Raw genomic sequence first — 13,963 nt, 5'->3', positions numbered from 1 at the left:
TCTCCCTTGTCTCTTCCATCCTCACCTCCTACAAGAAGTGTGAGGAGCTTGTGGAGCTTCATTGTGACTGAGATTGAGTCAATCCGATCAGCTGCCTCTGCTGCTTCCCTCCCTTCCACGAGCCCACCAGACCAAACTGTCTCTAAATTTCATCCTTTCCCGAGCCCTGGACCCACATCTTTCTCTAGTTTCTCTCCCATCTCCCCTCATGCCCTCTCAGAGCTCATCTTGTCCATGAGACCCAGCTCCTGCTCTATTGACCCTATTCCCACTGAGCTACTGATCAGCCAACTACCCTGTGTCCATGGATATTGTCAACATTTCTCACTCTTCAGGTCCTGTCCCTCTGTCCTTCAAATCTGCCATTATCACCCCCTCCTCAATAAAACAAACCCTTGACCCTGCCATCCTTACAAATTACTGCCCCATCTTCAACCTCCCTCTCCTCTCCAGACTATTTGAACATGTTGCCACCTCCCAAATCCTTGCCCATCTTTCCCAGAACTCCCATGTTTGAATCCCTTCAATCAGGTCTCTGCCCTGACACAGTGAAATACAAGAGACAAACAGAATCTCACCCGGAGAGAAAGACAGACAATCCGGGAGCTTGGATCCAACACGGATATGTCCATAAGACCAGAAGACAAGGGTAGCAGCACAGTCATTATCGAGAGACAATACCTGCTGGAGACGGGCAGATAACCAAACAACATGAATCACACCAAGCTACCTCGACCCATATACATGAGACAGGAAGGAGAATTGGAGACAGACTGGAAGAACTCAGACTCCAGACACATTAACCAAAAACAGATGGAATATCTGAGGGAACAACAGGTAGAACCAAGGAGGTTAAAATACCCAAACACATAATAATCTTTATTCTTGCCACAAATAGGCTTAAATTAACACAGCAATGAAGTCACTGTGAAAATTTCCTAGTTGCCACACTCTGGTGCCTGTTCGGGTACACAGAGGGAGAATTCAGAATGTGAAATTCACCTAACAAGCACGTCTTTGAGGACATGTGGGAGGAAACTGGAGCACCCGGAGGAAACCCACGCAGACACTGGGAGAGCATGCACACTCTACACAGGCAGTGACTCAAGTGGGAATTGAACTTGGGACCCTGGCACTGTGAAGCACCAGTGCTAACAACTGTGCTACCATCAGGAACATACCACCAGACAGACCCATTGGATGAGACTGAGAGAAATTCTTACAGAATTATAGAATTTACAGTGCAGAAGGAGGCCATTCGGCCCATCTTGCCTGCACTGGCCCTTGGAAACGGCACTCTATTTAAGACCATGCCTCCACCCTGTCCCAGTAACCCCACCTAACCTTTGTTTGGACACAAAGGGGCAATTTAGCGTGGCCAATTTAGGGCAGCAGGGTAGCATGGTGGTTAGCATAAATGCTTCACAGCTCCAGGGTCCCAGGTTCGATTCCCGGTTGGGTCACTGTGTGGAGTCTGCATGTCCTACCCCTGTGTGCGTGGGTTTCCTCCGGGTGCTCTGGTTTCCTCCCACAGTCCAAAGATGTGCGGGTTAGGTGGATTGGCCATGCTAAATTGCCCGTAGTGTCCTAATAAAAGTAAGGTTAAGGGTATAGGGTGGATACGTGGGTTTGAGTAGGGTGATCATGGCTCGGCACAACATTGAGGGCCGAAGGGCCTGTTCTGTGCTGTACTGTTCTATGTTCTATGTTCAATCCACCTAACCTGCACATCTTTGGACGGTGGGAGAAAACTGGAGCACCCGGAGGGAACACACGGAGAGAATGTACAAACTCCACACAGTCACCCAAGGCCGGAATAGCTGAAACATCAACACACTGCTCCTGGCAGTTGATGGTAGTTCAATAAATACTACTAGTGGATTTAAAATGTGTGTAATATCGAGTTAAAACTGAAAATGCCAGATTAACTCAACTCTGGCAGCAACAGAGAATCCCGACAGTGCAGAAGGAGGCCATTCGGCCCATCGAGTTTGCACCAAACCTACAAAAGAGCACCCGACCAGGCGCACTTCCCCTTCCCTCTCCTTGGAATCCCACTTCAACTTTGGACACTGAAGGGGAATTTATAGCGCGTTGGATTCTGCTGTTATTGCTGCTGTGAATCACATCCAGAACTGAACCATGTTCATTCTGACAGTTGGAGTTTGTTTCGGTTGATGTTAATAATCCCTGCAACTGGAGTTTAATGTTCTGGATAGAGATGAATTAAATCAGCTTTGTGTCAAGCACACAGTGTTGGAGTCCATGATTTCTCGAAGATGAGAGGAGACTGATTGATGTCCTGTTACCGACTGTTCCATTGTTGGGTCTTTTCTCCTTTGTTAATGGAAGACTTGTATTTATACAGCGCCTTTCACAACTTAAGGATGTCCCAAAGTGCTTTACAGCCAATGAGGTTCTTTTGAAATGTAGTCACTGTTGTAATGTAGGAAATACAATCACCAAATGTGCACAGCGAGATCCCACAAACAGAAATGTGATTGTGACCAGAGAATCTGTTCAGTGATGTTTGTTGAGGGATAAATATTACGCAGTAAACCAGAGAGATCACCCCTGCTCTTTGGAATAACATCATGGGAACTTTTACACCCAACTGAGGGCAGATGGGGCCAGAGTTAAAGGTCCGATCTGGAAGACGGGACCTCTGACAGCGCAGTGCTCCCTCAGGACTGCATCAGAATATCAACCTGGATTTGATGCTCATGTTTCTGGAGGTGGATTTGAACCCATAACCTCCTGACTCAGAGATAAGAACGTAACCACTGAGCCACAACTAACACCTCATCATTACTCTGGATTATTTCAGTTCTCAGGCCTTCCCTTACTCTCACGGACAAGTGTCCGGAAGTCACAGATTATCCAAAAAGGGGGTCGAAATCAGAGGTGATTTTGAAACAGTTGATTAAGAAGCAACAGTTTAGATATAATACATCAGCTAAATAGACAGAAAAGACATATGACCCTGGATCAGGTGGGAACAGTTTACTGGACCCCCCATCTGGGAGATGCTGATCTCCGGGACTGGAGGTGAGTTTCCTCTGAATAGTTTCCTGGTCCCGGATCAGGGAGATGCTGATCTCCGGGACTGGAGGTGAGTTTCCTCTGAATGTTTTACTGGTCCCAGATCAGGGAGATGCAGATCTCCGGGACTGGAGGTGAGTTTCCTCTGAATGTTTTACTGGTCCCAGATCAGGGAGATGCTGATCTCCGGGACTGGAGATTCTCATTAATTATTCAACAATTCATTGGAAAGGGACAGATGTTCAAAGGCAATTCTTCCAAGTTCAGTCAGAAACCAGGAAGTCATTTTCTGGTTCATTTCTTGCTCAGACATCCTGTTTAACCTTTACCCAGATGTCTGCTTTACATATGGGTCCTGAGATCCCCCCCAACTGATCAAGTTTATCTTGATTCAGGTTCTGTGCTGGAGACATGTCCTTGGCAGAGATAACAGGCCGACCCTGTCCTGTGTTTGTCAAGCCAGGAAGCTTTCTTCAGGAGAGAGAGGGCTCTGAACACAATCAAATCATTTCTGAAGATTTTATAAGGTTATTGGACGATGATGTCTTACAGAAGTCCCAACCTGGAGAAGGGAATATCCTTATTGATTTCTCATAACTGATTTATGACTAACCCAGCTATTTCTAAGCTGTGAGCTTGTTTTCCTAATCAAGTTTAATTTAATAATCTTAATAATCTTTATTGTCACAAGTAGGCTTACATTAATACTGCAATGAAGTTACTGTGATAAGCCCCTAGTCACCGCACTCCAGCGCCTGTTCGGGTACACAGAGAGAGAATTCAGAATGTCCAATTCACCGAACAAGCATGTCTTTCAGGACTTGTGGGAGGAAACCGGAGCACCCGGAGGAACCCCACGCAGACATGGGGAGAATTCGCAGACTCCACACAGACAGTGCCAAGCTGGGAATTGAACCTGGGACCCTGGAGCTGTGAAGCAACAGTGCTAACCACTGTGCTACCGTGCCGCCACAATGAGACCATTGTAGCTTCAAATAAACTTTGTCATCCTTGTTAATCTTAAACCCTGTGCATATTTGTTAAGGAAAGGGGGAGGGGTAAAGAAGTATTGTATCATCATCCATTTTTTCAAGTTTAATAAATGACTTATTTTTAAACTAAATAGCGGTCCTGTGTCTCATCTTCCACGTTTAATTAAAAAAGGTAAAAGTTACGGTCTTTTGAGCTAGGGTTCCATTCTGTGACCTTCCCGCTAGTTCTAACATCAACTGAGATCGCAACACAGTTTTATCGGTGGTTTAGAGGTCCATAAAATAATGAGGAGCATAGATAAGGTAGACAGTCAACATCTTTCCAAAAAGGTAGAGGAGTCTAGAACCAGAGGGCATAGCTTTAAGGTGAGAGGGGAGAGATACAAAAGAAACCAGAGGGGTCATTTTTTCGCACAAGAGGGTTGTGAGCATCTGGAATGAGTTACCAGGGCCAGTGGTAGAGGCGGGTACAATTTTCCCTCTAAAAAACAGTTAGTTACATGGGCAGGGTGGGTGTGTTAATCCCTGATTAATTTGCTGTCAGTCTAGATTCAATAAAATCTGAGATGGATTTGCAGGTATCATATCATTTAATAATGATATGATTGCAAGGCTGACTCAATCCATAGGACCTCAGGACACACACACTGCCTTCTGAGAGCCCAGGATAAAGAGAACCTCAGAACAAAGGAACACTGGAGATATACTTCAAATTACATCAAGATTCGCATACAAACTTCCCATTGGTCATTTTACACACCTCCTGACCTAGTCATATATCCTAATTGGCTCACTTATTCTCGGCCCCTTGTTACCCAGCATCCTTTTCACTATTCTCTCCACGAGGCAAAGCTCCCCTCCCCCTTCCTAGTCATGCTGTGCTCATCCCTTTGTTCTCTGTCTGTGAACACATTACCCTCAGGGTCCAACTGTCCATCATATTCGTTTGTTCACTTCCTCATTCCCTCCTTTTATCATTTCATGATAACCCATCATTCCTAGCTGTAGTTATGGCCCCTCAGCTAAGAAAACTTGTTGCTGCATTTCTAAATCCTATTGCAGCACCCCATCGGCCGCTGCACCCTCGTGGACCCTAACCGTCAAGACTCTAGGGGTGGCTATCCGTTCCAGCGCACCCTGCATTTTACCCATCACGCATTTGATGATTGCCAGGCCCGCAAAGATGCAGGCGAGATAGTCAAGACCATACCGGTTCTGCATGGCAAACAACCCGAGTTGAGATAATTCCTTGGTTATTGCCCCGAGGGCCCCCAAGGTTTCGTTGCCCAGGGATGGTAAGGCCACAAATAACTGAACCTGCCCAGCGTGCCAACTGGTGGTGCAGTATCCATGTAGAGGGGCAAGGGACCGCAATAGGGACTAGAGTCCCGATAGCAAGTTGGTGGGGAAATGGGGCTATTAGGGATTCCCCAGGAGCCCAGTTCATCCAGCTTCGGAACGCCCATTCAGGCCTCCTAGCAGTGCGGAAAGCCCTAGTTCCAACAGTGATATGAGAGACATTCGCCCAGCCACAAAGGAGCTGGATGCCTGGCGTCAGCGGGACACAAGTGGCATTGTAACAGGCGCATTGACCTGATGTCAGGGTTATGCAACACTTTGGATCAGTACAAGTGGAGAACAGACATGTTATATTCATTTTCATCTCTACCAGCAAACAGCCGTACCCCTCACTGCTGAAACAATTCTCGCACGACCGGGAGTCTCTATTGGGAGTGAAGGGGCTAGGTACATACGCCCTCCACCATCGAAGCATATCATACTGTGAGTGGGAATTATCCCGAGGAAGGGGAAGGCGAATAGCTGGTGGGGCCGAACCCGGATCATAAGGAAGAGTAACTTGCTCGGGCGGTGGCTCGGAACTCTGACAATGAACCACAGTTTGGGGAGTGCCCCAAAGCGGTGAAACAGAAAATAACCTGGACACCGATGCGGGGTTTGGGTAGCAGACAACCCGTCCCTGGCCATACAAGCGGTGGTAGATCTAGTAGAAGAGATTCATGCTGCCCATGTTTCCCTCATTCCGGGTCCTAAATGAATTAAGTACATCTCCTGATAACCTACGTTCTAGTTGTACCTCCCTCCTTACACAGCCCTTCCTCTGTCTAGTCCCTCTCTCTCACAACCTCTTCCTACCCCCTCCTCACAGTCTGATTTTACCTGTAAGGCACCAAGGTTAACACATCCAAAATCAAATTTACATATACTCCAAAAATAAGGCAATGTCCATGCAGTCTTCTCTTCCCATCGTTGGGACCGGTGCAATTGCTTCATGAGTCCTGCACGGTCCATTAGCCGGATGACCTTCCATGAGTCCATGCCACGTCCTCGTATTTGGGGGCAGCGAAGAACGTCACCTCTGCAGAGGTGAAATGTCCGGGTACTTCGTTTGGGGTTACAGATGTAGATGATATTCACCTGTTCCATTTCTGCCACCGATGTCACTCCACGCGAGGCGATGCCGAAGATCAAACAGGTGGTGTGTAGCCACCCCATCATGCTTCACACCTGTAAAATAGCGCTGGGGAAGGGAGGCAGGTTAGTGACCGACCTTTTTACAGTGGTGGAGGTGGACCCAAGCACTCCGCCCCTCCACTTTAACTGCAGTGGGGGTGGTAAGGAGAACTTGGAAGGGCCCCTTCCATCGTGGCTCTGACCCTTTCCGAGTCCAATTTTTGACCATGACATAACTACCAGGCTGCACTGAGAGCAAGCTATGTGATAGGGACGGTGACGAGTGAGCTGCGCGGACATGGCCATGGAGCTCCTTGAGGGCGTTAGTAAGGGCTAGAACATAGTCCTTTCTTTAGTCAGATGGTGAAACTGGACCAATCTGGGAACAGGCAGGTTGCAAGGTGTTCTAATGGGCCTGCCGTAAAAGATCTCGGCAGGAGAGAGCCAGGCCGATCTGCAGGTGTGACCCACAGCTGAATGAGGGCAACGGGGAGCAACTTAAGCCATGTCAGTCCCGTGTCCGTTGTTATTTAGCCAATTTAGTTTTGAGGGTCTGATTGTGTCTCTCAACCAACCCGGCCGCCTGCGGTCTGTCCGCACAGTCTAACTGCTGGCGTATGCCCAACTGGGAGCAGAACTCCTTGTTAATCTGTCCAATAAAATGAGGCCCATTATCAGAACTTAACTGAGCCGGTATTCCGTACATAAACACCTCATCACATTTTACAGCTTCTGGCTCTCCATCCTCTTCCGTCTGGTGTGATGGTCACCAGTAACGAGATGTCATCTTTGGTGAATAATGATGGGCCAAGCCTATCGGCAGCATCCGAGCCCTAGCCAGCATACAACACATATTAAGGCATCCTATGATTATGCAGTATACAATTATTATAACAAGTATTATCAATCCATGCATCAGGTAAAACCCCATGACCAAGCTATGAGAGATAACCCTGAGCTGAATCCGACTAGATAGATAGCCATCCTCAATGCTACCGTGTTGCCCTTAGGATTTATATCCTTCTTATAGTTATACCGACTAGCAACTATCCCTCAGCCTTGTCATTCGTATTTACATGTCATGATTTGTAAACTTTGCAGGGAAATCAATTCCTCTTTTTCTAACTCAGTGATTCAATCAGGTCGAAACTTTCCCTGATACATTTTGGATATTGCTACTGCGTCTACTTCAACGTTTTTAATTCTGATTGTGACAGGATAAGTTCCGAACATAATATTTTCACTGATTCATCTGTCCTATTGATGCTGCTAACAGGTTTCAATTCACTGGCATCCGGACACCCACACCCAAACATTCATTTTTCCCTTGTCTGAGCGAATTGGGGATATGATCTATCCTATGGCACGGCATCATTGCAGTGATACAGTCTCTAACACTGTTAGGCTCATTTTACATCCCCAGGACATCCCAACAGCATAAACCACGTACTTCCTCACAAATCGATACCACAAGTCTGTCACTTGTCCACAAGCCTTTTAGAGTCACATTGTTGTCGGCCAAATTATCCTTGCAGTAATTGCACGTTGTCATTAATCTACCATCCCACTTACACTGACACTTCTTGGATTCAAAATCCCCCCTGTGGTCACAAACCTCAATCATTAAAGTTGCCTGATATTCCACAAAACAATCATGACAAAACTGAATGCCCCAAATCTCCCTGGGGGCTGCAGCATCCCATCGCTGTCTTTGCAAATGCATTATCAATTCTCCTGAATACCCAGTATCTGGCCGTCTCCTGGGTTTCATATGACTACTACCAGTCCAAACAATCGGGCTACAGAATGCCCCACAATCCTGACTTGTGGTTTCCTGATGCTCACTGTGAACCATTTTAAACCGAGGGCCATTAATCACTGCCCTTGTTCTATCATTCCATACATTTAAATCTTTACTGATTACATTCCTGCGCTCATTGCCCTTAGGCTGCCGATGGAGTATCATAATTCCTCTGTATTTGTTCAATTTGAGCAGATTTTTAAATTCTGACATAATTTCTTTTGCTCTAGACGCCATGGTTCTCTAATACAATTGTATGTTCACCCAAATTTTTTATGATTACTTATCCTGTGGTTTTATTCGGCAGTTTCACCCACACATGAACTGTACACAGTCATAAACAACTATGAAACAGAACACCCGGAGGCCCTGTTCATTGTGGCCGGAGACTTCAACAAAGCCAACCTCAAGAGTGTACTGCCAAAATTCCACCAGCACATCTCCTGTACCACCCGGGGCGACAAAACTCTTGACCACTGCTACTCAAAAATCAAGGGCGCCTACCGTTCCATCCCCCGACCGCACTTTGGGAAATCAGACCATAAGACTGTGCTCCTTCTCCCGGCTTACAAGCAGAAACTCAAGCGGGAGAATCCAGCTAAGAAGGTTGTGCAGTGCTGGTCTGAGGAGACAGAAGAGCTCTTACGTGACTGCTTGGAGACAGTGGACTGGTCCATATTTAAGAACTCAGCGACTAACTTAAATGAGTATGTCACCACCGTCACAGACTTCATCAGTAAATGTGTGGACGACTGCGTGCCAAAGAAAGCAGTACGTACGTTCCCCAACCGGAAACCATGGCTCAACCGCGAGATTGACTCCCTACTGAAGGACAGATCTGAGGCGTTCAAGGCAGACGACCCTGTCCTATACAAGAAATCCAGGTACGACCTCCGCAAAGCCATCCGAGATGCCAAGAGAGAATATCAAACTAAGCTAGAGTCACAGACAGACTCTCGGCGGTTGTGGCAAGGACTAAGCAACATAACGGGCTACAAAGCGAAGCCGAGCAGTATCTCTGGCAGCAGTGCACCCCTCCCCGATGAACTTAATGCATTCTATGCTCGGTTTGAGCAGGTAACCAACAATCCGCTATCGAGTGCCCCAGCAGCCCATAATTCACCCATACCCACCATCACAGTTTCCAAAGTCAGATCCGCCTTCCTGAAAGTGAACCCACGGAAGGCGATGGGCCCGGACGGGATCCCTGGTCGTGCACTCAGAACCTGCGCGGACCAGCTGGCAGAGGTTTTCACAGACATCTTTAACCTATCCCTACTCCACTCCGAGGTCCCCACCTGCTTCAAGAAGACCACCATCATACCGGTACCAAAGAAGAACCAGGCAACGTGCCTCAATGACTACCGCCCGGTGGCCCTGATGTCAGTTGTAATGAAGTGCTTCGAGAGGCTGATCATGAAGCGCATCACCTCCATACTCCCGGAACGCCTTGACCCACTTCAATTCGCATACCGTCGCAACCGGTCTACATCAGACGCCATTTCCCTGGCCCTACACTCATCCCTAGAGCATCTCGAAAACAAGGACTCCTACATCAGACTCCTATTTATTGACTACAGCTCCGCCTTCAACACCATAATCCCAGCCAAGCTCATATCAAAGCTCCAAAACCTAGAACTTGGCTCTCCACTCTGCAACTGGATCCTTGACTTTCTGACCAACAGACCACAGTCAGTAAGAATGAACACCAACACCTCCTCCACAATAGTCCTCAACACCGGTGCCCCGCAAGGCTGCGTACTTAGCCCCCTACTCTACTCCCTGCACACACACGACTGCAGGGCAAAACTTGGTTCCAACTCCATCTACAAGTTTGCTGACGATACGACCATAGTGGGCCGGATCTCGAATAACGACGAGTCTGAATACAGGAGGGAGATAGAGAACCTAGTGGAGTGGTGCAACGACAACAATCTCTCCCTTAATGCCAGCAAAACTAAAGAGCTGGTCATCGACTTCAGGAAGCATAGTACTGTACACACCCCTGTCAGCATCAACGGAGCCGAGGTAGAGATGGTGAGCAGTTTCAAATTCCTAGGGGTGCACATCACCAAAAATCTATCCTGGTCCACCCACGTCGACGCTATCACCAAGAAAGCACAACAGCGCCTTTACTTCCTCAGGAAACTAAGGAAATTTGGCATGTCCACATTAACCCTTACCAACTTTTACAGATGCACTATAGAGAGCATCCTCTCGGGCTGCATCACAGCCTGGTATGGCAACTGCTCGGCCCAGGACCGCAAGGAACTTCAGAGAGTCGTGAATACCGCCCAGTCCATCACACGAACCTGCCTCCCATCCATTGATTCCATCTACACCTCCCGCTGCCGGGGGAAAGCAGGCAGCATAATCAAGGATCCCTCCCACCCGGCTTACTCACTTTTCCAACTTCTTCCATCGGGCAGGAGATTCAGAAGTCTGAGAACACGGATGAACAGACTCAAAAACAGCTTCTTCCCCACTGTCACCAGACTCCTAAATGACCCTTTTATGGACTGTCCTCATTAACACTACACCCTTGTCTGCTTCATCCGATGCCAATGCTTATGTAGTACATTGTATATATTGTGTTGCCCTATTATGTATTCTCATGTATTTTCTTGAATTCTGTTCAATTCCCTTTTCTTCCCATGTACTGAATGATCTGTTGAGCTGCTTGCAGAAAAATAATTTTCACTGTACCTCGGTACACGTGACAATAAACAAATCCAATCCACACTCCCTCTCTGTCATCAATTGGTTTTAATATCCTAATTTTTCCTGCATAATCTTAATTTTCTTAAATCTTTCCCTGTCATCAGATTCTTATTTCCTGATACTGCAAGTAATTCTCCTAATCTAACTTCAGGTCTAACGTTTCTATTGCCTGATACACCCTCTATAACAGGGGTGGGCAAACTATGGCCCGCGGGCCGCTTGCGGCCCGCCAAAGGTCTTTATGCGGCCCACCAAGATCAAGTCATTAAAAAAAATATATTTTTTTAATTTTTAAAATTTTTTATTTTAAGGTTAATGGGAGGGGGGGCTGTTGGGTTACTGGTATAGGGTGGATGCGTTGACTTGAGTAGGGTGATCATTGCTCGGCACAACACGTGTTTCATGTGAAGTTTCTACTTTAAAATATTAATTAATAAAAATTAATTGCTTTTTTTTCTTTAAACTGAGTTACTTTGTTTTTCAAATAAATGTGTTTCATGTAAAGTTTCTACTTTAAAATATAAATTAATAAAAATTAATTGCTTTTTTTTTCTTTAAAAACCTTTTATTTTGGCCATTTTAAATATTAATTATTTTACTTAATATACTATGCGGCCCTTTAAAATTGTGAATTTCTGAATGTGGCCCTTGCACGGAAAAGTTTGCCCACCCCTGCTCTATAATGTAATCTCTAACTTCTGGTCAAATATCTTTATTCCTTAAAGCTCCTTCTACAATGTATTTAACACTCTAAACTTCATTTCTTCTGCTCTTAACTTTCTAGCGATACTAGGACCCTGATGGAGCTGTGCCGTGTCAATTTCAACCGGTCAGCTGCACAGAGCTCTGACTGCTTGGGAGTAAAACTTCTCTTTGTGTTTATGCGAAGACCAATTTAGTGCTGAGCATATTAAACCTCTACTTCATAATATTAATCACATTTCTTGCCTGCCATTTATAACTTCTAATTGATGTGAAACTATTTTATTTATTTATTTATTTTTAGCAGCCAAGACTATGCCGAGTTGCAACTAATCATTTACAAATCCCAATTTGTGCATTTTGATTTCACTTTGTGTTTATTTCCTGAGAATTATGTTCTAATTAACTCCCACAATGTTAATCATTATTACTAAGTTTCTAAAGAACTTTCAAATACTTACCCCATTTTAAATCTCACTTTAATACCTCCTAAAACACAACATTTCACAAAACTAGGAACAGAGGATATCACATTCTTATTAAACGGACTCATTCATTCATTGGAGATCTCCATTCAACCATATTAATTCAAATCATTATACATTCATTCATCAACACACAAGTTTGTCTCTGGTTCCCCCTAGTGGCCATTCATCTCCAATTCTGTTTCATTCAAACAACCCATATCTTCCCATAATAAATGTTAGCGTAACCAATTATATTTGTACGGAATTGAACTGTCCGCAAACATTCCATCAGCGGTCTTTTACTGAACTGTTCTGCGACATCACATCAACCCGATAAAGACCTTAACCAATTTTAGCCAAATCGAATTGTACGGAATTGAATTGTCCGCAAACATTCCATCAGCGGTCTTTTACTGAACTGTTTCAGCGACATCACATCAATCTGTTAAAGACCTTAACCAAATTAAAGTGTAATTTAATAGAACCAATTTTTAATTTTCTACTCACATGCAACTGACTGACCAGGCAACATTCCCTCAGTCACCAACTGAATTGTTACCTCATTCCAACCCTCAGCCACATTGACCTGCATTGACTGAAATCAATTCTTCTAATCCATCAGACTGACCTTTGATTTCGTCGAGACAATCTTACCAGATCAAATGCGAGTGATTAGACTGTGAGCAGAATACGAGACTTCATTTGAAGCCGACTTGTGACAATAAGCATTTATTATTATTAATCTGCACATCGTTGGACGGTGGGTCGAAACTGGAGCACTCGTGGGAAACCCACGCAGATACGGGAGGAGAACGTGCAGACTCCGCCACAGACAGTGACCTGTGACGGTAATGGAACCCGGGTCCCTGGCGCCATGAGGCAGCGGTGCTGACCCCTGTGCCACTCATCCAGCTGCCCTTTCTGTGGCCACAAAATCGCCTGACCCCGTCCCCCCCCCCCCTCCCTGCAGAGGTTCCAGTGAGACCCTGCCACCTACACCCCTGTTCAAAGGCCCCGGGGCCCTTACCCCAGTAAACATTGGCCAGTTTCTCGCCCAGCCTCCATTTTGAAGTAATCGGAAGGATAGGCCTCGTCTGGAGGAAGCCTGGATAGTAACAGACTTAGATCTCGGATGAGACATGGGGGAAGGGGGTTGAGGGGGGGGGGGGGGGGAGGACACAAGATGGACTAGCGAGGGTTGGGTGGAGATACCATCAGCAGCCACATAAAGTTGATTCGAGGGTGAACTGGCTGCGGGGAGGGAGGGCTCAGGAGTCGCGGGGGCCGTGTTCCCCGCCCGAATTGGGGGTGGGGAGAGATGCGAGACCCTGTCAATGGCGTATCCTGATCATTACTTTAAAAGCAGCCGGGTCCCTCGCCGGCCCCTTCCCTCGTTTAGGGAGCAGAACTGCCCCTTAAAAAAATCGAGAAACAAACAAAAGGAAGTTGGGTAAATGCTTAAAGAAGAAGAGGGAAAAAAATCAGGCGTTCCGAGGAAAGAGTGGGCGGCGTGGGGCCACGCGGATCACCCGCCGAAAGAACTGGCACAGATTTGATGGGCCGAGTGGCCTACCTGTGCTGTACCGTTCTATGATTTTGGTTTTATTTGTCGCTGGCAAGGTCTGTGTTCACGGTGCACCCGTAATCACTGACTTGAGTGGCTTGCTGGGCCATCTGAGAGCGAATCTGGAGGGACATGTGGGCCAGACGGGAGTAAGGACGGCAAGATATCTGCTTCCCACCCAAAGGGGACGTCGGTGAACCAG

The sequence above is a fragment of the Scyliorhinus canicula genome, unplaced genomic scaffold (genome assembly GCF_902713615.1).
Source record: "Scyliorhinus canicula unplaced genomic scaffold, sScyCan1.1, whole genome shotgun sequence".
Taxonomy (NCBI): Eukaryota; Metazoa; Chordata; class Chondrichthyes; order Carcharhiniformes; family Scyliorhinidae; genus Scyliorhinus; species Scyliorhinus canicula.
This window is presented reverse-complemented; position numbering follows the sequence as displayed.